At 37.1% G+C, this 26,854-nt stretch overlaps 1 protein-coding gene across 4 annotated transcripts in view; it reads right to left on the bottom strand.

Moving 5' to 3' along the window:
- ppp6r2a (protein phosphatase 6, regulatory subunit 2a) overlaps window positions 1-26,854 on the bottom strand; it is a 176,103-nt gene that overhangs the window by 129,138 nt on the left and 20,111 nt on the right. Inside the window, exon 1 of one of the 4 annotated variants that reach the window (XM_051935203.1) lies at window positions 21,563-21,631. The exons of the other annotated variants lie outside the window; for them this stretch is intronic. The gene's annotated coding sequence lies outside the window, so the exon portion shown is untranslated. Of the gene's footprint in view, window positions 1-21,562; window positions 21,632-26,854 lie in introns of those variants that run through there. 4 annotated transcript variants of the gene reach the window in all.

The following is a 26,854-nucleotide window of genomic DNA, read 5'->3' as shown; positions in this document are numbered from 1 at the left end:
CTCGTTGTTTTAGACCTCCCTGACTTTCTCATATACAAAGTATAGGGAAAATACTGGAATCCTCAAAAAAAATTCTATTTCAAGATTTTGATGAATCTCAATATTTTAGACCTCCCGGAGTCTGAAAATACAATTTTTGGAATTATATCTGTATGTGTTTGTGTGTGTGTGTGTGTGTGTGTGTGTGTATGTACAAACTATAACTTGACTATGCCTTCACTTAAGTTAACCAAATTTTACATACAAGTATTAGGTACAAAACCAATTTATTCCACTTTATTTTTATAATAATTGTTCCAATATATTATTAATCTGATTAGATTTGTTGTTGATGGTTCTTTAATGTACATAATATAAAAATATAATAATTGTCTCACGGTTTACTCCTCAAATATCCATCCCCATATCTGAGTATCTGCGGTGGGTTGGCACCCTGCCCAGGATTGATTCCTGCCTTGTGCCCTGTGTTGGCTGGGATTGGCTCCAGCAGAGCCCCGTGACCCTGTGTTTGGATTCAGCAGGTTGGAAAATGGATGGATGGATATCTGAGTATACAAGAAACTTTAGGGGGGACCACTCCAGATTTTTGTTTAAAGTAGTTGTATTTGGCCAGTATTAAGAGATTAGGAATTGCCAAAAGACTCAAAATTTAATCAGGAATCCTGGCACTATTCTAGGCACTAGCCTGGGTATTTGAGAGATCAAGGAGATGGATGTTAGCCAGGGCCACAGCAAAGGACTGCACTCGCACCTATATAAGCAGGGGCAACCCACTGAATAAGTAAGTGGTGAAGCATTATGTTAGTTTAACAGAAACAAGCCATGCAAAGTTAAAAGGAGATCATAAGCAGTTGAACAGCATTAATGCAAACTACTGTATATGTTGACATAACTAATTTCTTGGTACTGGTTAAAGGCAAAGGCACACTTGCTGGTATTTGTGTCAAGTATAACATATTTCTTTTTACATAATACATTATACATCTTCAAAATTGTGCTAAGGCTGTTTAAACACAATATATCTATGTGCTGTTCTCAGCCTTTGCACAACATATATACTTTCTTCATGGCCTGTTTGCAGTCATTCCAATAAGCTGGCAGCTTGCACAGACTTGATGTCAATTCAGCACTGTCTACTTACTGTACATTAGTTTTGACAAGGTGACTGTGTTCAATGCTGACCTGGAAGGCATCTACAAAGAACTCCTAAACTAGGCAGGCTGGGCTGCCCTTTCAGTTGCATTTGCTGAAAGCCCTGCACTTTACTCAGCCTGCTGCCACCTTCATTTAGGATTTGATTCTTACCGTAAATGAAACAACTGGGTCTACTGCACTATTTTGGGCATTTAGTATGTTTGTCATTTGGAAACCATAGCAACGTTGAAATAGTTTCTGTAAATTTTTAGATAATTCAGTTCCAGTTTATGAGTTATTTCAGAAAGATTCATACAGATGTGATTGTACTGCAGAATGAAAATATTAATTATATTTATTCTGAAATAGGGACTAAAAACAAAACTTAAGATCTTTTTCTAAATAACAACTTTAGATTGAAATATTTTGAAGTTTAAAAAAATTTGGATGTAGCTTGTGGGAAGTATAACTTAAAACGTAAGAACACATTGACAGCTTTGAAAAGCCGTCAGATTAAATTAAGAAATGTTTTTTCTTTTAATGAACAAGTTGATGCAGCATTAGATGGTGCAAGAAAACACAAATGCACACCCAACATTTTTAGCTATCACTTTATTTGTACTTTTTTCGTCACCTTCCATAAATCACACAGCCAGATTTTTATTTGAATTTAATGTATTTAACACATTGATCTCAAGTACACTCCTTTTCCTGTCACTAGCTTTATGCACTAGCACTAGCTTAGCTTTATGTCAGAATTAGGCCCTCAGTTCTCATTTACAGAAACATTGTTTTTTTCTTTTAAAATTTAACCTAATACTGATAGTTTTTCTCATGTATTGTCTGATAGCAATTAAAAGTTGTTAAATTTTCTGTATGTTTTCACTTTGAGTTTAATGCCAAAATTATTTCTGAGTATGATACCCTGATATAATGATGCACTAATCAATATTCATTGAACACCATGCTGCTCACTGAACACCATGCGCTTTGCACAGCATAATTTTGACTCCGACATCATTTTTCTCCATGAATGCCAGCAGAAAAAAAAAAACAAAGTATGCAACAGTTGTTCTGTAAATGCCTTGCCTGGCAGCAAATTTATTTATTCATCTAAGAGACCACATGAAGAAGCACACTGCCTGCCTCAATGCTAAAGAAGAAACCCCATGTTGCATACAGCAAAGCCTGCTACTCTTTCATCAGTGGAACTATTTTTAAAAAAACACCAACAAAGAAAATTTCATTGTTTTGATATTCATGGTGGTAATTCACAATGTTGCCCCTTAAAACATGTCAGACAGTAAGTCAAATATGTTACTTTTATTTACTTTGTTACTGAAACTAAGCAAATTGGCAAAACACGAAAATACTGAAGACAGCCAAAAACAAAATAAGCTAGTTTAAGTAAGCCTGTGTGTAGTTAACGCTATCAGTTTATACAGACACCTGGCTGCAATGTGTGTACAAACAAAGGCAAGAAAACAACAGGAAATAATAAATACTGGTGTTAGATACAGCAAATGAAAACAAAGGAAAGATCATTTATATTTTATGTACCCGAATTTGCTCAATGGTGCATCTGTAAACTTGACATATTTGTGCTGCATTTCCCAAGACAGTCATTTTAATTCAGGTAATTGATTTCTAGGAAAAAAAAATATTAAAAAAAAATCATGGGTGATGACTAAAGTTTTACAACTAAGATCAGTGTCAGTATAATGTGCAAGAGCATATTATTTGCCTGCTCCTGGTAAGTGGGTGATTATACAGATAAGAGGTGATTATTGCCGTGATCTTGTGCATTTGTATACACTGTATGCCAGAAAAAAACTTAGTAAAGATATGCCAGTCAACTCAATTTTTTATATTAATTTGTTTTCAAACTATTTTAAAATAACTTAATATAATTATATATCAATTCAGGCTATTAAAATATATAAATTCTTAAATAACAAGAACAACGACATTTATTTATATAGCACATTTTCATACAGGCAATGTAGCTTAAAGTACATTAGAAGATGACCAAAAAAAGTTACTCGAAATGAAAAACAAATAAAATTAGGCAATGAATAAGTAACAAAGGCAAAAGGTAAGGTCTCAAGTTAGGCTGGAGAAAAAAATAAACTCTGCAGTGGTTCCAAGGCCAAAAAGACCGCCCAGCCTGCACTGGGCATTCTACCTAACACAAATGTTCATAAATTAGTCCTCTTTGTTTTTAGGTTTCATATGATAGTAAGTAATGATGCTGGTCTTGTGCCTTCAATCCATCAGCACAGAGCACTGCATGGTGCCTTGATCAGGTGGGTGTGATGCAGATCGCCACTACAAAAGAACCGAAAAATCAGCAAAGAATAGTAGAGATTACTACCGGTTGCGCAGCCCTGAAGAATATGATAATTCTGTGCCCAAATAGTCCATCAGGAAAATGTAGAAATGAAACAGCCATAACACAATAATGGGGTTTTAGTGTTTTTTTCTAAATGATCCACTGTACTAGCCTGGTGAATTTCTATCCGCAAAGTTTTCCAGATTTTGGGTGCACAACAGCAAAAGGCCGCCTCAGCACTTCTATTAAGTTTTCCTCTTGGAATTATAAGCAGACCTCCTTTCGAAGATCTAAGGTTACGACTTGGGGGTGGAGGAGGATAGGCATTCCAAAATACAGAACGGAGCAAGATTATTTAATTATTATTCTTATATTTAATTATTATTATTATATTATTATTTCAACACCAGCAGTAGTATTACCAATACTGTAGTATTACCAATACCAATACAATTAGTATTATTAATACAGTAGTATTACCAATACCAATATTGCTGCTCTGTGCAAGAGAGGACAGAGCCGACTATACTTCCTTAGAAGGCTGGCGTCTATCAACATCTGTAATAAGATGCTGCAGATGTTCTATCAGACGGTTGTGGCGAGTGCCTTCTTCTACGCGGTGGTGTGCTGGGGAGGCAGCATAAAGAACAGGGACGCCTCACACCTGGACAAACTGGTGAGGAAGGCAGGCTCTACTGTAGGCACGGAACTGGACAGTTTGACATCTGTGGCAGAGCGATGGGTGCTGAGCAGGCTCCTGTCAATCATGGAGAATCCACTGCATCCACTGAACAGTATCATCTCCAGACAGAGGAGCAGTTTCAGCGACAGACTGCTTTCACTGTCCTGCTCCATTGACAGACTGAGGAGATCGTTCCTCCCCCACACTATGCGACTCTTCAATTCCGCTTGGGGGGGTAAACGTTAACATTATACAAAGTTATTGTCCGTTATGCCTGCATTTTTATCACTCTTTAATTTATTATTGTTTTTTATCAGTATGCTGCTGCTGGAGTATGTGAATGTCCCCTTGGGATTAATAAAGTATCTATCTATCTATTTTAAAGTCAAATCTGAATGACACGGGTAACCAGTGTAACAATGCTAAAACTAGTGAGAGGTGCCCCAAGTTTATTTTTCTAGTTAAGATTCTGGCTGCTGCATTCTGCATTAATTGTAATTGATTGATATATGTCTTAGTTAGTCCTGTTAGGAGTGCATTACAGGAATCTAGTCAACTAAAAACAAAAGCGTGAACTAATTTTTCAGTGTCTTGTAAATTTATAAGAGGTCCAACTTATGCTACATTCCTTAAGTGAAAAAATGCAGACCTAGTGATCTGGTTAATACTATATGTGATCTATCGTTAAGGTCTGAGTCAATAATTACCCCTAAATTATTCCCTCCACCTTGACTATTAACCCTAAAGGATCAAGTTTATTTCTAATACCCTCACTTTATCCATTTTAGCCAATCACCAAGATTTCTGTTATCTCCTTATTAAGTTTGAGAAAGTTTCTACTCATCCAATTAGAAATACTGCAAAGACGTTGGAACAGAGAGCCAGGAGCATCAGGGTCAGCTAGTGCCATAGATAATTAAAGCTACTGTATGTGTCATCTGCATAGCTGTGGTAGCTCACCTTGTGTTTTCAGATAATCTGACCTAATGGAATCATATACATTGAAAAAAGAAGCAGACCCAGAATAGATCCTTGTGGTACACCAAATACAATATAATGGGTCTCTGAAGTACAATCGCCACAACTAATAAAGAATTTTCTACCTGTTAAATAAGACTGAAAATAATTTAAGACACTGCCAGAGAGGCCCACCCATTGTCTAAGGTGATTTATAAGAATACTGTGGTCTATGGTGTCAAATGCTGCACTCAAGTCTAGAAGAACAAGAACAGATAAACGTCCTCTGTCTGCATTAACCCTCAAATCATTTACTACTTTAACAGGTGCAGTTTCTGTACTATGATTTTTTCTAAAATGTAACTGAAACTTATCAAGAACAGAATGTTGAATCAAGTAATCATTTAGCTGCTTAATGACTGCCTTTCCTAGAATTTTACTTAAGAAAGGCAGGTTACAAATTTGTTTAAAGTTGTCAAAAGCAGAGGAGTCAAGATTATTTTTCTTGAACGGGGTTTAACAACTTCAGTCTTAAGACAGCCAGGGAAGACAACCTCATATCTAATGATGAGCTCACTATGTCAAGAACACTATCAATTAGCACATTGGAGACTTCTTTGAAAAGGCCTATTGGTACTGGGTCAAGTGCACAGGTGAAGGATTTCACTTGAGAAATTATTCTACATAGTTCGGGTAGATATATACCAGTGAATGAATCCCAGCATTCATTTTAAATATTTTAAATTCTATCGGATTAACTATGGGAGGATATACTATATTATTTCTTATATCATTTATTTTGTTTATAAAAAAATATAGAAAAAGCCTCATAAGTTTCACTAGAGGTTTAAAAAATGATCAATAGTTGAGAATAAAACTCTTGGATTACCACCATTATCATTTATAATTTTAGAGAAATAGGACTGTCTTTCAAGACGAACTATATTGTTATATTCAGTTATTTTAGCCTTCAATATTTCGTAGTGAACTATCACTTTAGTTTTTCACAATTTAAGCTCAGCTCTCCAGCACATTCTATTTAAATCAGACACTCTTTGGGTCTTCAAAGATATAAAAGTGCTAGAGGGTTTCTTAACTGTCTTTTCTGAGGCCAGTATGTCAGCTGCAACTCTCACCTTAGCATTAAAATGTTCCACCTTACTGATTACACTATTAGAATTAGTAAGGTAAGCACTACAATCGAACTGATTGTTTAGAATACTAGCAAAAATTGAAGCTTCAGATGTATCAAAATAACATTATTTAACAATATGCTTCTTATTGATAGTTATCAGTATTTCTACATTAAGTAATATGAAAAAATGGTTTGATATACTGAGATCCATCATCTGTCTGACATCAACCTTTAATCCTTTTGAAATCACTAAATCCAGTGTGTGTCCTTTATTTGTTAATTAGGGCTGTCATTCGCTATTCAAATATAATTCAAATTTATACAAAAACAAAAACACTTATTTGAAGGCAAATGCTGACTAATTTCATATTTGTGTTACTCCAGAAATGCTATGCTGCCATACTTCATTTGTATTACAGATGTGTTTAGCACATCACTTCTACAATCAGCGCTGTCATCATTTTAATTGTTAGTTTGTATCATCAATAATAAAATGTACAGAATTTTCTACCATATTTCTCTGCTTTTTAGTAAACAGGTGTACTAACAGATTTTAAACACTTCGCCAAGGGCCTAAAAGTATGATTTTGCTCCTCATCCTGTTCCGATTCATTCTTGAACTTGACATCCCTGATTTGCTGTTGCATTCATCGTAGCAAACAAAAAACGGCTTCCTTTCTCATTAAACATAATGGTAAACAACTGCATATATTTCTTCTTTTCTTTTTATTATTATAATGGCTTTAAAACTGCCATTTTAAAGAGCATTTTCAATGTGAGGAAAGCATACTTAGCTATCTCAATAAGCTCATGTCTTTTGGAGGCTACTGGTTTGACACATTATTTGTAAAACAAAGGTATGATGAAAAATAAAAGTGTTAAGGTTATACATGTTATATTTTCCTAAATCTGTAAAAAGAGAAAAAACTCTTGTTTAGCTTGATCCTATACATTATTTTTTGACCACTGGACACGCATCATAGCACTCTACTGGCATCCCACAAATAAACTTGGGCTATTCTATACACTTGACTTACCATTCACAAGCTGCACTTTTTTAAAACTACACCTTATGCATCTTGTGATTGGTTTTAAAATTATGCTGTGTAATAGTTTTCTTACCTAATTGCCAAATTTTTAAGTTGCTGTTAATGAAACCGCAATAGACTTAAGAAAAAGGGAATACTCGTAAGATCATTACAATATAATATTTACTCCAATCAGTAACTCCACTTGTGAAACAAGGGAGCTGAAAGGCACATAGCTGAGCGGATAGCTGGAGGAGGGGGCAGTGCGCAGGGGACTAAAGTAACCAGTGTGTTTAACATGAGCATTTTTGTATGGATTTTACAAACACATTACAGGCATGTGAATTTTCCTTGTGTTGAAAAATCATATTTTTGCAAAGGGACACGTTTTAGTGTATGGGTCATTAGTGCTGCATGCTTTGCCAGACACACTGCACGCAAAAATATTAATAATGAAACATACAAAGGCACATTAGGTACAAATACACATGTAGTAGCACACAGAACTTTAAACTTACATTTGAATATTTACTGATTTTCAAAACAAGGATTCATATCCTAATTTTTACATAATTTGACAGCCATCCATCCATCCATTGTCTCCCGCTTATCCGAGGTCGGGTCGCGGGGGCAGCAGCTTGAGCAGAGATGCCCAGACTTCCCTCTCCCCGGCCACTTCTTCTAGCTCTTCCGGGAGAATCCCAAGGCGTTCCCAGGCCAGTCGAGAGACATAGTCCCTCCAGCGTGTCCTGGGTCTTCCCCGGGGCCTCCTCCCGGTTAGACGTGCCCGGAACACGTCACCAGGGAGGCGTCCAGGAGGCATCCTGATCAGATGCCCGAGCCACCTCATCTGACTCCTCTCGATGCGGAGGAGCAGCGGCTCTACTCTGAGCCCCTCCCGGATGACTGAGCTTTTCACCCTACACAATATACATACATACATACATACACATACACACACACGTTGGCCCTTGCTGGGTAAAACAAGATGATGGCCCTGTCTTTAAAAGTGAGTCTTAAGAAGCTGGCAGGATCTCAATCAGTGGTGTCATTTTGTTTCAGTGCTTCAATACACAATTGGATTAGAAATACACCCATCAGATTACAGTTTTGTCTGGATTTATGTTCTTGTTCTGTGCCCACTCGTTTGTGTGATTTCATTTGGGTTGGAAACATTTTCGTATGGACAGGACTTCTACAAATCTTCTCTGACATCTGCATCACAGTGCGACAAACCTTTACATAACTATCAGAGGGGATTTTATTTCAGAGCTACACCACCATTATCTGTATCTGCGAAACTGGACTGTGTCGCAAGTGTTTAACATTTATCATTTTGCACTTAGTGTTTTTTGCATATGTAAAACTAATTATTTTTGTCATTTATTACCATAAATATACATATAATTTTATTTTAAGTTAAATTTAGCAAAAAGTTAGTTTGCTAAAGAACATTTATTCTACACATTTGATCTCGGCAGCCAGCCTCACACACATGATTTTCTTGCGTAGTGATCATTCTCTTGGAATTTTTTCCAATTTATTGCATCTTATTTAGTGCAATAAACTTAGAATATACAATAATATTAGGCCCGAAACATATTTGTAGATTTTTGCATTTGTGGGGGTCCTGCCCCTCTAAAGTCAGCGAAATGCATGGGATAACTACAGTACGTAATGCTGACTGACTCATCAACAAAAACGCTATTTCCTGTTTGCTAAAAAGCTGAAATTTAACAGGATGGTACATCTAGAGCAGTAAGTATCTACTAAGAAATAACATTTCAATTATTTATAATATAATTTTATATTTAGGTATTAAAAAAAAAAAAAAAAAAACACAACAGAAACTTAACACCCCAAAATCTCAAAAATGCCCTGACAGATTTGACTGAAATTTAGTGAAGCTGCTGAAAAAGGGAAATTGGACAACTTTTTTTTGTTTTTGTTGATATTCGTCATTAGTAATGCTCTAGCAAGTGAGACATTCCAAATCCCCCATTTCGCCATAGCGCTGACAGTGATTGTACAGAGTAGTGCTGGGCGGTATACCGGTTCATACCGAAAACCGATTTTAATTTTTTTTATGATATGGATTTTTCTTATACCGCAACACCGGTTTAAATTGCCTAAACGGCGTTCGGAACGTGGCGCAGCGGGAAACTGTTCAAGTGGGGACCTTTTTCACTGCTACACCGCTAAACACAGATTTGTTGCACTAGGGCTCTTTTTCAATGCTATACCACCAAATAGTGGGCGGTAGCATAGGTATGCCGCACGGTGAAAATGGACAGAGAGCATTCCGAAACTGAACTAAAAGTAAAGTTGAACATGATGAACAGAAGAACTTTTGCCGAAAAAAAGCAGTCACATCCGTCGCCTGGAGATACTTTAGTTTTAAAAGGTCAGATGTGTAAATACTGTTTCTATACTACTGGATAATACTGCAAGCCAAGTTGTACTTGTTTTTGTACTTGCTAGTGTATGTTTTGCTTGTATTCATTCTGCGATGTGCTATCGACTCGTTCAGAGATGGGTGCAACTCTGAATGGATGGCATAATTAAACATGTATAACGAAGATATTTTTAAAGTTCTGAACACTCCGTCGGCTAAGTTAATAACTAGTTTTAATTTCACAAAGACGTTTATCGTGTGGTGATTAACACAAAGTATTTGATGTGCTGCATTAACTTGTGACGGGGTTTGAGAAAATCTAGTAAATTAAACATTGATTTTAGGATGAAGTTTAGTTTACAACATTCTACTTTAATTATAAAATAAACTGAGAATAAAATGGAAATGTCGACTTTAATCTTGACATAGTCAACATGTCGAATTTATTCTCGACATATAGTTTGTTTTTTTCTTCCGTGTCCATATTTTTTTTTCTTCACAGTGGCCCTAATGCGCTTCCATAGGGCTATACCACAAATAGCATTATAAATGCAAGTTGCAGTTTTTATTATTTATGTATATAGCTTAGCTTGAAGCAAGGTCCATATTAATGCAGTTTGCCTAAATGATGGTACAGTTGGTAAGATGTCATGACATTGTCATCACCAAGATTGCACTTGTTTTATTTTATTATAATTTGGTGAATACTGTGTAATGCACCTGGGCTTGAAGCCTTGAAGTAATGGTGCAACTATCAGTAATACTAGTATGTATTTTATTGTTATTATTTATTAGTTTAAATACTATGCAGTTTAATGATGGTAAAATTGTTTAAAAAGTCACTTTAACATGTCAGTGTACAGAGATTGTTAACATTAACAGAAAGTGTAGTTGGTTTACAAAAAATATTTACTATTTATTCCTTTTCTAAGACGTGTTCAGTGCAATCCAACTTTTGACAAACACCTCTGGATATTTTACTAAGTCTAAATGCCTCTTTGGATGGTTGAAAATATGTTGTCAAAATCATAGTTTAAGCTTTTGCAAAATTTGTTCAATTAAAGGTTCTATATTTTGACTGTAACTGTCATGCAATGTGATTCCTTCTCTTTAGTGCCACCCCCTTGAAAACTATCACTTTATGGGGCCATGCAAACCTGGATTAATACTTGTGTGCACATTAAAATATCTTTTTGTACAATGTACAATTCTCATAACAGTCTAATAGGTTATTCTTAGCCAGTCTACTGCAGTAATTGCAGTGGAAAATGTGGTTAACATCCAATCATGCATGGGGGAAAAAATACCGTCTAATACCGTGAAACCGGCAGAATTTAGAAAAATACCGTGATATAGAATTTTGGTCATACCGCCCACCTCTAGTACAGAGACATCGGGTATGCCAATTTATGCAAATTAAGGCCAACTGTAGAAAAGAAGTGAATCGTGCAAAATTCGACAAAGCTTGAAGAAGTCACGTTTAGCAAGAGCTTGCCAGACACTGTGCCTGTGAGAGTAGTCAATTTCATGCAATGGATCCAATTAGAAAAGTACTTAATATATATTTCCCCCCCATCCCCTTCTTTTTATCTGCAACAATGGGCAAATGTCTAAGTGGGATTATAATTCCCATCAGCCAGTGCACTGTTCCAGATAATTTCATCAGCACTCACAAAGTTTAAATGAGAGCATCAATAAAAGCACCATGTCATCAATAGTAATCTATCTATCTATCTATCTATAGTAGCAACTGCTGTTTTTTTCTCCTTTAACAACTTTCTTTGTCTTGCTGGATTGCAGCATTGGCAGTTCAGTCCATAAGCATTTGAACAGTGACACAATTCTCATAATTTTGGCTCTGTGCGCCACTACAGTGGACCTGAAATTAAGCAATCATTATGTGATTGAAGTGTAGACTTTCAGCATTAATTTAAGTGGCTTACCAAAAATATTGTATGAGCCATTTAGGAATGACAGATATTTTTCTGCTTAGCCCTCCTATTTCCAGGGGCTCAAAAGTATTTGGACAAACTAATATAATCATAAATATAGTGATTATTTTCAATATTTGGTTGAAAATCCTTTGTAGTCAATGACCGCCTGAAGTTTGGAACCAATGGCCAAGATCTAAGTGCTGGGTTTCGACCCTAGCAATACTTTGTGAGGCCTTTACTGCAGCTGTCTTCAGTTTCTACTTGTTTGTTGGACTTTCTGCCATCAGTTTTGTCTTCAGCAAGTGAACTGCATGTCCAGTTGGGTTAAGATCAGTTGATTGACTTGGCTGTTGAAGAATATTCCACTTCTTTGACTTGAAAACTACTTGGTTTGCTTTGGCAGTATGGTTTGGCTCATTGCACATGTGTACTGTGAAGCGTTGTCCTACCAGTTTTGCAGTATTTGGCTGTATCTCAGCAGACAGTATCACCCTATACACTTCAGAATTCATCCTGCTACTTCACTTGCAGTCATATTATCAATAAACCCTAGTGAATGACTTCCATTAGCAATCAGGCATGCCAATACCATAACACTGCCTCCACCACATTTCACAGATGATGTGGTATTCATCGGATCATGAGCCATTTCTTCTCTTTCCAACATTCTGGTATATATTGAATTTAGTTTCCTTTGTCCAAAGAAAATGTTTCCACAACTGGACAGGCTTTTAAAAAACGTTTTCCGGCAAAGTCTAACCTGCCCTTCCTGTGCTTGAGGTTTACCAGTGGTTTGCACCTTGTGGCAAATCCTCTGTCTTTACTTTCATGAAGTCTTCTCTTGATTGTTGACAGGCATACCTTCCGGTGAGTGTTCTTGGTTTGGCTAAATGTTGTGAAGGAGTTCTTCTTCACCAAGGACAGAATTCTTCAATCATCCAAAACAGTTGTCTTTTGTGGTTTTCCAAACCTTCTGGTGTTGCCGAGTTCACCAGTATGTTCCTACCTTTTAAGAATGTACCAAATGGTTGATTTGACCACTCCTTGTGTTTCTGCTCTCTCTTAGATGGGTTTGTTTAGTTTCCTCAGATAATGATGGACTGTTTTTACTTGCATGGACAGATCTTTGGACCTCATATTGAGAGTTCACAGTGACAGCAACTCCACTTGGAATCAACTCCACACCTTCTACCTGCTTAATAGTTCATGAAATAAATAGGAACTTGCTCATGCTCATACCTGACTACTGAACACCTTGTTAATTAAATGTCCAAATACTTTTGGGCCCATGGAAAAGGAGGGAGAAGCAGAAAAATATCTGTCATTCCTAAATGCCTCATACAATATTTTTGGTAAACTATTTAAATTAAAGCTGAAAGTCTACACTTTAATCACATAATGATTGCTTTATTTCAAATCCACTGTGGTGGCGTACAGAGCCAAACTTATGAGAATTGTGTCACTGTCCAAATGCTTATGGACCTAACTGCATTTTAGAGCAATGTTTCTCAACTTTTATGGTCTTGGGACCCAGTTGTTCCTTTATATGTTTCTTGATGACCCACAGACAGCATTTGAAAAGGGTTTGAGTTTTCCCCTTCATGAATCAAGAGCAATTTGAAGAGCAAGAATAACGGGGTCTCCTTTACTGTCACACGAAACAAGAGCAGTTAGAAATGGGGAAACATATCATGCAGTGTTGACAATCCCTTCAGCAGACCAAGGAGTATGTTACATGTGACAATAAATCTTAATTAAACTGATTAAATTGTTTTCTTTTTTTAATCAATGGATTTTTTTAAAAAAGCCAACACTGTTGTCCACCTGTGTATCATCAATTTCCCAATACTAATCAACAGTGATATGCACTTTTTTAAGTAAAAAAAACAAACAGGAAATTAATAAAAGAAATACTTTTTAGCTTTGAATGAATCATCTTGAAGTCACCTTTAAAGCATTAACAAATACTGACTTAATATGGAGTTTGGCTGCAATCTCCTTCGTAACACCACCACCAAGGGCTCTATGTAGAATGTTCAACAGTAAGCAGCTCAAGCAAACTATTAGCCCCAATAAAAAAAATAAAAATAAAAATACTAAGTACTTTTCTGTATATGGTATTTGTTAGTTATATACTTGTAGTACTTCTGATACTGTATACCTGATTACCCAGTGGCACAATAACTGAGGCCCACTGACTTAGATAATTTATAAGTAACACAACTTGTACATACAGCATATATAAACATGCACACACATACACACTAACTATTTAGGCAATATCACAAAAATGGATCATATAAAGTGAAAAAAAATTATTTACATGGGTTTGTGATTTTATGGGGTTGAAGTAACAAACTACATTGTAAAAAAAATAGCAATAGGACTGGACAGATGCTAAATATTTAAGACACTTAAATATTATATTTTGGTGTAGATGACTCTCAATGAGTTTTCTGCACTAATGGGAAAAAGAATGTAGGGAACCGGTAATGCCCTGTGATCAAGAGGAGGCACTCAAGAAAAGCCAGGACCGCCTCACAGAACTCCTGAGAACATCCATGAAGAACTTCTCCTGTAGATCCCAGGTACCAATGCAGTCATAAACCTCAGTCTTGAGTACAGAGACTGAAGCAGGAGGCCATGCCTACGTCATTATGCACAAATAGGTTTTCAAGAGGTCCTTCCCACATTTGTAATTCCAGAAATGGTGTTATACCGGTCACAAACAGGGTTATCTTAATGACCGACTAAAACATCTGTATCACTCTCTCTTCACAACAGGTTTCAATTATCCAGTGAACATCTGGCTTTGCCTCTTGTGGATGCAAATAGCTTTTGCTTGCATAGGCCGATTAAAGCCACAATTGTAAAGGTTAGTGAACAATTATAGAGAGGCAGCAGGCAGTTCAGTGAAAGGTACAGACATAGTCAGTTTGAAAATGGCTCATGAGGATGAAAATAACAAGCATTAAAAGTGAAAACAACAACTGCAAGTTGAATATACTAGCCAGCAGCTGAATACATTGTTTAGACAAAAAAAGTCAAAACAAGAGACTAACAAAAGGTTCAGTGATGGGTGTGCTGAAAGAAACACAGCTCTTGCTTTAATGCTCAATATTTAAAGGAAGGAACTCGGATGGGAGTTTTGCTTCAGCTATTCCCAAGGCATCATTAGACAGTCACAGACAGGCTGGATGAGTTTGCTGTTTTTACAGTAGTTACATTAATTAATTACACAGAGTAACGGAGACTTTTTAGTTTACTCCCAGGTTGTGATGTTTTGGTTAATCAAAAATCTGTTTCTCTGGTAACCACAAGGCATATACACAGTACAGTATACCAGTCTGGTAAGTGTGCAGAATCAGGTCTCGGCAAGATTATTATAGCTGAACACCCACCAGTTTATTTATTGGAAGTGTATCTTCCCATCTGAATTACAGTCATACAGTGACAATACTGCTAAAGTCAAAAATTCAGTAAGCAGCAAGTTCTGGTTAGATTGAATTTCAAAGGGACAGAATTGCAAACAACCCTTAGGATCAAGCAAGAGAAAAATCAGATGTTGGTACGATCAGTTGGCAGAGAAACATCCAGCCAAAACACTAAAACCAACTACCAGAAACTAAAAGTCAGAGGAAAGCCAAGTTTGAAATTCCTACACAATCTTACACAGCAACACCTTTGTTTATTAGTACTCAATCTATTATTAAACTGCAACTGCAAATTGCCATTTTATATACAGCTTCAAGGCCATGGTAATGTAATGGGTCACGTGGCATGTCCATCATTAAAGCACAAAATAAATAGTGGTGCCCATGGAAAAGATTAAACAACCATAATACATGCCTAAAATTAAAAAGATTTAATTATTCAATTACTTGTAATGTAATGTTACATGCTACAAAGCTATTAAAGCCAAAACTAACATTTGTGCTCTCTTAACAGAAGTAAACACAGTACTAATATTTTTTTCAAGTTCAACTGCATCACCAAGTGGCTATGCTGCAGATGATTTAGAAACTCTTCTTTAAGATTATAAAGATTTATAATAACAAAATGCTTTCTTAACAACTATCATAGACTTGCATTTGAAAATATTTTCTGAAAAACAAGGCTGCATTGTCATAGACAGCAAAATATTCTTCTGAGTAAAGTAATGGCAGACAAGAAACATGACAAATATAGACATGCTTTGAATAAAAGAGCTTTTAGGGTCACATCCAGTAGAAAAACAGAAACTGTACTCGGAAAAGTTGAAGTTCTCATGAATTGAATTTATTCCATATCAAAAGAGTTATTTCATTTCAGGTCTGCAATGAATGCCAAATTTGTACATTGTGCTATGTGTGTCACAGACACAAAGACTCAAATGCACAGACAACAAATTGAAAATTATTTAATGATAAGAGATTTTTAAATGCATTAATCAAAATCAAAATTTCAACTTCACTATATATTTATGATGCAGAAGTCAGAAACTAGATCATTAACATGAAAAACACACTATAAAATACTCAGAAAACTACTGCACCTTTTCAAGAATTCACAGTAATGCTACTAGCGGTCAACCAAATCTATACTTGAATTTAAGAAATTAAAAGATTTCATTAACTCATATAGATTATGCACTCTGGAAAACTCTTGTGGTGATTCTAGACAGACAGAACATAACCAAAAAAGCCAAAAATATACAACAAAGGAATAACCGCTGGGGAGCACAAATGTGCACAACAAGAACACTTGAGTCCTCTCTGGGCCTTATTAACACATCTTGAGTCAGTTCCTGCCTAATGGAGTAGCATGTCCATTTACTCGCCTACCAAGTACCACCACCTCTTCCTTCCTCTCATCCTTCCTTATGCAGGTTAAGACTTGTGAAAGTTTTCAAACACCTGTCACGGTCACTTCTACCCAAGCCCTGGAACCACTAAAGGAATGATCCTCCTTTTGCTAAAACAGCAGCCCCTGGCATCCTTGGATTTAGTTAGTCTTAATAGTCCGAGTCATTAAGTGAGCTTCTCATCTGCTCATAGCTTAAAGGATAAAACCATACTGTCCCAAAGAAGATGGCCAGAAAATTACAAAGATTTTTACTAATCTTCCCAAAGTACTCACCAAAAAGTAGTAAATTAGCTGTAGGACCAGTCAGCTGCCAGCTTTTGGCACTTCTTTACTTGTAACTTAACAGCCTTTAAGCAGTACTTAACACTAGCAAGGGGCCCATTAACTTTCAAATTGCAAGTGTCAGATGATGGCATTCATGTTCAAATGGCATAATGTGATAAACATTAAATGAGACTGTCCAGGATGGGGTGAAGGCAGCACCCACAAAGTATAAACTGATTATAGTTTGTGTTGTATTATAGCTTGAAGGATGAAAACTGCAGCTCTACACAAAGTATCTTGGGACAACTCTGTCTCTTGTGCACTCCTCTGGATCTACAGCTGTAAACCATACATAAACCGTTGTTTTGATAGAATGCAGGTTTTCATCTAGTGGTTAAAGGAAGTTACATGCTGTATGTTCTTCTTCGGTGATATTTTTAGAATGCAGTATGTTGATATGACTTCAACCATAACTTCATACAATTGATAAATACAATCAGATGCGGGACACAATACAGCTATTATAGATACTTGGTGTTAAATTGCCTGTTTTCATTAAGGCCCCTCGGATAATTTACTTTCCAACCAAAAGCTGAAACATGGTATTTTGATGGTGTGACAAATACATCACAGAACTAAGGAAACTGCCAACGACTGCTTTGAGTTCATGTTGTCCTTTTATGTTCTTAACAAGTGCACAACAGTTTTCAGAGTTTATCAAGATATGTGCAAAAAAATTAAAAATTGTCATCAATGTTAGCGATTTTTTTAGGAATAGATATCCACTGAAATGAAGACTGTACTTATAGTATGCCTGGCTGGCACCCAAAAGTGTACTTCATGTTTTCTTGATTGTGTACTCCACAAATTTAGTGCAGACACAAAGACAACATAGAAAGAAACTGGAGGCACATTTCACATGCTTGGATGAGCAGCAACCGCATGCTGTGGATCCCAAGTACAACCCTTTGTCAGAGCTGAAATATTGTCCCTTCTTCTTCAGACAAATCAGAACTTGATTTACATAAAACAGGTGCTAAATATTATTCTTCAGGTACAAAGCCCAGTAGATTACTAAGCCTCTGACGGATGTAGTGCATTTGCTAGTATCCCAGTGGTTACAAATAAATCTGGAACTATTTTTTAACAACCCCTTACAAATAAATGATCACTTTCCAGACTTTTTCACAACCAATTTCAAACCGATCTGAAAAGTTCTATACTGAAGAATGATCCTGTCTTTAAAGATTTTAGTTTCCCTCCGCATCTATTGAAGACATTCTATTATGCTTAGGTGGACGAGCTGAGGGAGTCAATGAAATCCAAGAATACAGGAAACCTGCAGGGGTCATACAGGCTGACACCAAAAGTACTTTTAAGATTTTGGGCTCAACTGTCGTTCCTTATCAACAGAAGTTAAATTATTCACTCTACTACTAAACTAAAGCCCACAATTAACTAAGCCTTAATCATTTTACAGGGCAAAGACCCTACAAATACCCACTTACTGCCCTATTTCTTGAAGGAATTTGGACAAGAAGCTGACAGAGCTACATGCAAGATGGTTACAGCGAGTTATTCATAAATTGATCCATTCAGAACAGTCGGGGTTCATCCAAGCCCATCACAGGGCAGATAATGTTAGGCAGTTACTGCAAGTTGCAGTTTCATCCCTATCTGTGTCATCTACTCACTCTATAACAATAAAATTATTACACCTCGTAATACTGGCAGCGTTTCTCAACCTTTAAGTATTTGCGACCCGAGTTTTCATAACAGTTTTAATCGCTCCCCCCTAACGTTTTTTTGAAACCCTAATAAAATTTATTCCTATATTTTTTGCTGCAGATACACTGCTACAAGTTTAAAATTTCCCTACAAATAGTGAAATTACCCCACATATGGCAACATTTGCGCCCCCTTTTTTGTTACTAAAGTTTGAGAACCGCTGGGTTATACCTGTATACTGTAGTGGTTTAGGCTACAATGTACATTGATAAGGGGTGCTATAGAGATAGTTAACAGTTCCATGCTTTGCAAGTGTTACATTGGAAATCTATTTTGTCCCAGTTATACAATGGTAATAAAAGGATGGCTCATAAGTTCATGTTTAACTGCTTGTTCGTATATGTGCACTGCATTTTCAACACAGAGTTTACTTTCTGAATGAATTACTCTGTTATGGCAGTTGTTTAAATTCTGAACACCAGGCCAAGCCACCCGATTAAAACATGTACACAACAAATGTAATCACACATTACACCTACCCAGGTCATAAGCTTTTTTTCCTCTCCAGCTCTTAGGAAAATTATGCTAGAGTGTAAAAAGTCAACTCCTCTAGTTTTAAAAACAGCTTTTCCCCCTAAAAAATAAAACTTTCGAATAACACTTTATAATACTTCTCCCAGTACTGTAATAACTGATGCATGGTAATTATGCAGAGCTTTATAGCTGTGTGTTAATTGCTAACTAATGTGGTAATTATCGATTTAATGTTCTAATACTATTAGCACTGCATTACTTTTTTGCTTTTAAACATTAGTTTACAGTGATCCCTCGCTATATCGCGCTTCGCCTTTTGCGGCTTCACTCCATCGCGGATTTTATATGTAAGCATATTTAAATATATATCACAGATTTTTTGCTGGTTCGCGGATTTCTGCGGACAATGGGTCTTTTAATTTCTGGTACATGCTTCCTCAGTTGGTTTGCCCAGTTGATTTCATACAAGGGACGCTATTGGCAGATGGCTGAGAAGCTACCCAACTTACTTTTCTCTCTCTCTTGCGCTGACTATCTGTGATCCTGACGTAGGGGGTGTGAGCAGGGGGCTGTTCGCACACCTAGACGATACGGACGTTCGTCTAAAAATGCTGAAAGATTATCTTCACGTTGCTATCTTTTGTGAAGCTGCTTCCTGAAACGACATGCAGCACGGTGCTTCGCATACTTAAAAGCTCGAAGGGCACGTATTGATTTTTGATTGAAAAACAAACGCTGTCTCTCTCTATCTCTCTCTCTCTTTGTCTGCTCCTGACGGAGGGGGTGTGAGCTGCCGCCTTCAACAGCTTTGTGCCGTGGTGCTTCGCATACTTAAAAGCAAACAGCCCTATTGATTTGTTTGTTTTTCTCTATCTATGTGACATTCTGTGCTCCTGACAAGCACTCCTTTGAAGAGGAAGATATGTTTGCATTCTTTTAATTGTGAGACGGAACTGTCATCTCTGTCTTGTCATGGAGCACAGTTTAAACTTTTGAAAAAGAGACAAATGTTTGTTTGCAGTGTTTGAATAACGTTCCTGTCTCTCTACAACCTCCTGTGTTTCTGCGCAAATCTGTGACCCAAGCATGACAATATAAAAATAACCATATAAACATATGGTTTCTACTTCGCGGATTTTCTTATTTCGCGGGTGGCTCTGGAACGCAACCCCCGCGATGGAGGAGGGATTACTGTATAGGGACAAGATGAAGTAGTGGTTAGAACTAGTGCCTAATAGCTCCAGCTTCAATCGCAGGCCTGGGCATCATATATGCTATGTTTGCCTGCATGACCATTTCTGGGGATGCTATAGTCTTCCTCTTGCATTCCAAAGCATGCAAGTTATTTTGACTGGCAGCTCAAACTTTTCCCAGTGCAAGACTGAATACATAGGTGTGGGAGGAAGTGTACCTTGTATTGGTAGGCAATGTCTTCTAGGTTTGTTGCTCCATTGTGTTTTATGCTTTCAAAACAGGCCCTGGCTCTAAATTAGGCAAAGCAGTTACAGACAATGAATGAATGAATGAATATTTGAAGTGCTTTCACTTGTTTAAAATTCTGCACACCATCATTTGTTACCTTTGTAGTTTTATGACATTTGTTCCAGAAGTATTTTATTTGAATACATATTTTTGAAAAAAATCACTTGTGATAAGGTTGGCTGCTAAATGAAGAATAATATTACTATTCACATTACATTACACCATACCATTTGGTCCATTCATTTTTTTTATTGTGTGAAATGTAAAAAAAATATTGCCTTGCAAATCGTGACCTTGAAATTATATGTTCCCAAGTCAAGCAACAAAAACAGTTTAAGGACAGAGTGTAATGTGTTTGACTGTACACAATTTTTCTTTAAAAAAAAAATCCCTAAACCTCACTGTGGATGACAGGAAGAACATGACATATAATGTGAATTGTAAGCCTCTGGAGTAGGTCACTTTGTGCTATTAAAGAATCTCTAAATTGTCTCTGCAAAAAATATAAATCATACTTCAAGCACCAACTTCCCTATGTGCAGGATTGTAGAGTTATGTGCCAGCCAGCTCCCTCTAAGGAAAAGAGGTTGTAGGCAAAAGAAATAGGCCGCTCTTCATCCATGGACAGAAAACTGTCCACTTAATTGCTACTATTTGAACCTATTCAAGCAAAACTATAAATAGGCGCTCCTGGAAATTATATGTAAATACAAGATGGTGATCTGAAATATCCCACCATGTTGCATAGCAACTGTAATGAATGAGGGTTTTTGGTGTATTATTTTAAGTCCATTTAAATGTTGTACCTGTTTTTGCTGCTGTTGATAAATTGTATCTTAATGAAGATACAAATGCCAGTCATGTGACATATTGTGTCATCACGTTCTGCCTATATAAGATGGCAACACATGGCTTCTAGCATTCTTATACTTATTCACTTTAAAAATTAATGTCACATCTAGTCAGGGCAATTTAACACAATGTTGTGTTAGGACTTTGGGCGACACTTTCTGACTTACGAATTCTGGTTTGCATCTCTGATTTTGTTTATTTGGCTCATTTTTGTTTTACTCAGTATCTGACCTCTTTCTGTTAATAAGCACCTTAGTTACCTTATGTTCTGTAGTTCATTTCCTTGTTGTGGCCACCCATTTGTTTCCTTATGATCTCATTCAGGTCACAACAGCAATTTTCTGTGAAACAGAAATACTGATTGGAAACCTCTGAAATTTACAATTGAGTTTTAAATTTTCAAATTGTACCACACATATTAATATATTCAAAGTTAGAGTTGTACAGGATATTTACGAGGGAAGTGTGACAGTGGTGAGGTTTGCGGTAGGAGTGATGGATGCATTCAACGTAGAAGAGGGATTACATCAGGGATCGGCTCTGAGCCCTTTCTTACTTGCAGTGTTGATGGACAGGTTGACAGACGAGATTAGACAGGAGTCCCTGTGGACTATGATGTTTGCTGATGACATTGTAATCTGTAGCGATAGTAGGGAGCAGGTTGAGGAGACCCTGGAGAAGTGGAGATATGCTCTAGAGAGGAGAGGAAAAAAGGTCAGTAGGAACAAGACAGAATACATGTGTGTAAATGAGAGGGAGATCAGTGGAATGGTGAGGATGCAAGGAGCAGAGTTGGCAAAGGTGGATGAGTTTAAATACTTGGGATCAACAGTACAGAGTAATTGGGAGAGTGGAAGAGAGGTGAAAAAGAGAGTGCAGGTAGGGTGGAATGGGTGGAGAAGAGTGTCAGGAGTAATTTGTGACAGACGGGTATCAGCAAGAGTGAAAGGAAAGAACTACTGGACGGTAATGACACCAGCTATATTATATGGGCTGGAGATTGTTGCACTGACCAGAAAGCAGGAGACAGAGCTGGAGGTGGCAGAGTTAAAGATGCTAAGATTTGCACTGGGTGTGACAAGGATGGATAGGTTTAGAAATGAGTGCATTAGAGGGTCAGCTCAGGCTGGACGGTTGGGAGATAAAGTCGAAGCGGTGAGATTATATTGGTTTGGACATGAGCAGAGGAGAGATGTTCGGTATACTGGGAAAAGGATGTTAAGGATAGAGATGCCAGGCAAGAGGAAAGGAGGAAGGCCTAAGAGAAGGTTTATGGATGTGGTGAGAGAGGACATGCAGGTGATGGGTGTTAAAGAACAAGATGCAGAGGACAGAAAGATATGGAAGGATGTTAAAGATAGAACTGCCAGGAGAGGACATGCAGGTGATGGGTGTAACAGAACGAGATGCAGAGGACAGAAAGATGTGGAAGAAGATGATCCGCTGTGGCAACCCTTAACGGGAGCAGCCAAAAGAAGAAGAAGGATATTAAAATGGCAGTCCCCTTATTTGTCTTTGGAACCGAATTATTTTTACTATTTAATAAGTTGCCTAAGATTTGAATAATTTAAATTTATATATTTGCAATGTAAGTTACAATTACATGCAATTATGAATCAGTTGCTGTACATGCTTTGTTAGAGGCAAAGTTTTTTTTTAATCAAAGAAAAACACATCTTTCATTTGTACATGTGAGCACAAACAAAAAAAAAATGTTAAAATGCAGAGGTGCATCAGCCAACCTTTCAACCTTCATGGGCATTTTCCATGCTCATGCTAATAAAACAGCAATCTTATATGGACTGACTGGGCACAAAATAACTTTTTTAGTACATCCATTTGGACGGATTACAAGTGAATAAGAGTACTATAAGTGCACGTTAAACCATCTTAAGTTTTCCAAAAAAGCTGAACAGTTAACTGAACCAACTGTATCCAAATCTAAAGTTAGTACAATGCAAGAAAAGACAAAAAGTAAGAAAGTGCTTGTGTGTGTAAATATATGACGTTAATATTAGTGCTAACAAAAGCAAGAAAGAATAGCCAATCATCAGAAAGGTCATGGTAGATCTGAATATTAAAAAAGGAGTATTTGTATATTCATGTCAATTTCAAGTTTCTTTATTGGTAAAAAAATAATTTTGCATCATCTCTGTAATCTACTTATTTTTTTATGGGATATGCTGCTTTTCATAGCTACATACTTCTGCATTATTCTACTCTCCCTATTAAATGCACCACCCTTTTAAGTATGCAGAAGGTTATCTTTGTCCATTTTCTATAAAGAGCAATGACTTCTGCTTCTTCAATTCTTCTCTCTCATGGTGGCTTGTAAATACAAGCTAGTAGATCAATACAGCATCAGCCTACTCCTCTGAAGAAGAGGGAAGACAAATTCTGCTACGCATGATCACCTGACAGGTCAAAAGATCTTTAAAGACTGTCTGGAGAGCTAGTGATAACATTTGCTGAAGTAACATTAACATCATAAGGCAGATTGCTAAGGTTGTTTTGCAAAACCAAAATCAGCTAGCAAGGCTCAGGATTCTTTTAACATTATCATTGTATTAATGGGCATCAGCAGAGACTTGCTTATTTTCTGTGGAGCACAAACACTTGACCAAGTGCCAGTGTGTGATAGGGCAGTCATAATATGCTTCCTACAATGAAATTCATGACAAAAGATAGTCAATGTGTATTACACTTTTATTTATAGACGAGTTCTCCTGTATTTTACATGAATGTCACAAGACAGGAATGCAGACCATGAAATATGGAACTACTGCACCACCTTGTTGCTTCGATCTTAGTAATCAACAAGCTTTTTTTAGAGGATTATATAAAATAAAAACTTCTTCTTCTTGCATGGTGTGTTCCCCCTTGTAGTTTGCTTTGTTCAAAGTCATCTATTAAATTAACTTCCCTTAAGCATACAAAAGAGAAACCTCCATGACAACCATTTACAAACACGTGGAAAACAGAATTATTCAAGAGCCAAGTTCTCATTTCTTTGGACAAGCAACAGTGTTTACTGAATAAAAGCCCACTTACAAATATTTCTGTATTTTTTTCTTACTTTAAATACACTTTATTGGCTGGAATTGGAACTAAAATATTGATTTGAGCCAGATGGCTAATCTAGGTGTAAAGTGAATACTGTAATAACTACTTACATTTTAATATACATGAAAATAGTCATCTACTGTATCAAAGATATGAAACACATAGGGCAAGCTATTCATCCAATACAAAATAAAAGGTTAAACATGTTAATACTGCAGGAAACATTTAATAGAATGTGCATAATGTATACAATTATAGCAAGAAGCAGTTTTTACTTATTTATTTTTAACATACAATCATGTTAGCAGTGCATTCCATAAATGTTAATTACTGGCTCTTTACACATTCTCCAATCTTTATTTTTTGCTAAGCCTTTCAAGGCAGAAACATATAAAAATTATTCACATAAACAGTATAAAGCATATTTACCATTACATAACATTCTCAAACCTACTTAATCCAAATCAGTTATTGCAGTGGCCAAACATATACCAGAAGGAACTGGCACAAAACAGGAAACTGCCTTGGACAGGGTTCCAGTTAGTGGCAGAGATCACTCTTTAAATGTCCACATTCGTCTCACCCAGTTAATTTAGAAGTAGCCAATTTTCCTTACATTTAGGTCTTTGAGATGTGAGAGAAGAACTGCAGCACCCGGAATGAAGGAAGCAGACGCAGGAAGAATAGGTGATCTCCAGTCAATAAACGACCAGGTGTGGAATTCAAACCCAGGACCCTGGATTTTGAGGCAGTACTGTGCTGCTAACCAATGCACCAGAGTACTATCCCACTATAAAACTATTAAAAGCAAACTCTGCATAAGTTTAATAATCAAGGTTACACACTGAGCAAACAGTCTACCTTAATAATAGAACAAGTGTCGGTGTATGTCTATGTATGTATCTGTGTGTCTATCCATTTGCTAGGGTTAGAAATAAAATTATAAAAATGGCCAAAACACGTAGAAGAAGGGTCAAAAATACCAAATTCTGGGTCTAAAAAATAAGATATTTTGTCTCATCAGCCTATTCTGTTGCACAAAACCATATGCCAGGAACAGAAGTGTGGTAGCGACTTTCATGCGCCCACATGAACGAGGTTTATAGCTGTAATGCTAATGACTGATAACTCAACATGGTGGGCATTGGATGAGTGAAAATAATAATAAATCGGCGTGCACGTCGGGAAACCAAAGCACTGACATGACTAGGCTAGAATTGCTAAACCAGGCCAATGCAGTAACTACCACCACTGCATTTTCCCAGCAAAACAATTCAACTACAAGAGTGGTCAGTTCAACAAGCAACTCTGAGAGGAAACTGCTGTACATGAAGGGGGAAAAGCTGCCGTGAGGGAAAGCAATTGGGTGCATATTAATATACCAGCCAATGTATCATATAAAGAAACATGAGGTCTACGCTGATTACTTAGATATCAACACATCTTAGACAGGTAACACAACTAGTTGGATATAAATCTACCTTTTTATCGGACAGCCACTAGGTTAATCTGCAAGAATTCATATAGCTGAAAAAAATATTTTAAGAAGAAATTTCCTACATGAATAAATGATTAGCATTACACTAGCCTTGACAAAATTAAAAAATGTGTAAGAAAAATAAAAACATTAATCTATAGCATCCTCAATTTCTTTCACGTGTGGCATATTCTGATGCATTATTCAATTCCCCTTGTAATAATTTGTTGGAAGTTCTTAAATAAATGAGCATAAATACAGAATCCTACTCAGAAACACTGAATCTTTAATGTAGTTCCTTATGTGGTGAGCGGCTGGGGGCGGTACCCAGCCGGGATGCCTGGAAGGACCAGGAGAGGGACTAGACCTCCTCCGAGCCACGAGAGGGCAGCCGCCCTGGTTGGTATGGGGACCTCAGGAACAGAACATGGAAGTTCAACCCTATAGGGGCCCATGGTCACCACCAGGGGGCACCCTGATGCCTGAAGAGCCATGGCTGTCAGCACTTCCGCCACACCCGGAGGTGCTGGCGGAAGGATTACCAGGGACACCCAGTGTGCTTCTGGGTGCTCAGCCAGCACTTCCGCCACACCAGGAAGTGCCGACAGAAGTTCATCGGGAGGCACCTGCAGCACGTCATAACATAAAAGGGGCCGCCTCCCTCCATTCGATGGCTGGAGTCGGGTGGAAGAGGAGAGAGCTCGGAGGAGAGGAGAGGAGGCGGTAAGAAAGAGAGAAGCATTATTGGAAAGGCCTGGACTGAGGGTGATTGGTGCAGGGGCACTGAGTTGTGCGTACACTGTAAATAATAGTAAATATGAATAAACGTGTGCTTGGGTGTAAACCATTTTCGTCTGCCTGTCTGTGTCCGGGCTGCTTTCCACACTCAATAAAAACAAACAAAGCTTGGTCATAGGGATCCCGATTAGTAATTCAGTTATTAAATCTGGAAGACTCTAATACTGATCTCTTTTTTTTATAATTTAAAAATAAGTTTTTAAACTAAGCTTCC

This window comes from Erpetoichthys calabaricus, chromosome 1 (assembly GCF_900747795.2).
Source record: "Erpetoichthys calabaricus chromosome 1, fErpCal1.3, whole genome shotgun sequence".
Taxonomy (NCBI): Eukaryota; Metazoa; Chordata; class Cladistia; order Polypteriformes; family Polypteridae; genus Erpetoichthys; species Erpetoichthys calabaricus.
This window is presented reverse-complemented; position numbering and strand designations above follow the sequence as displayed.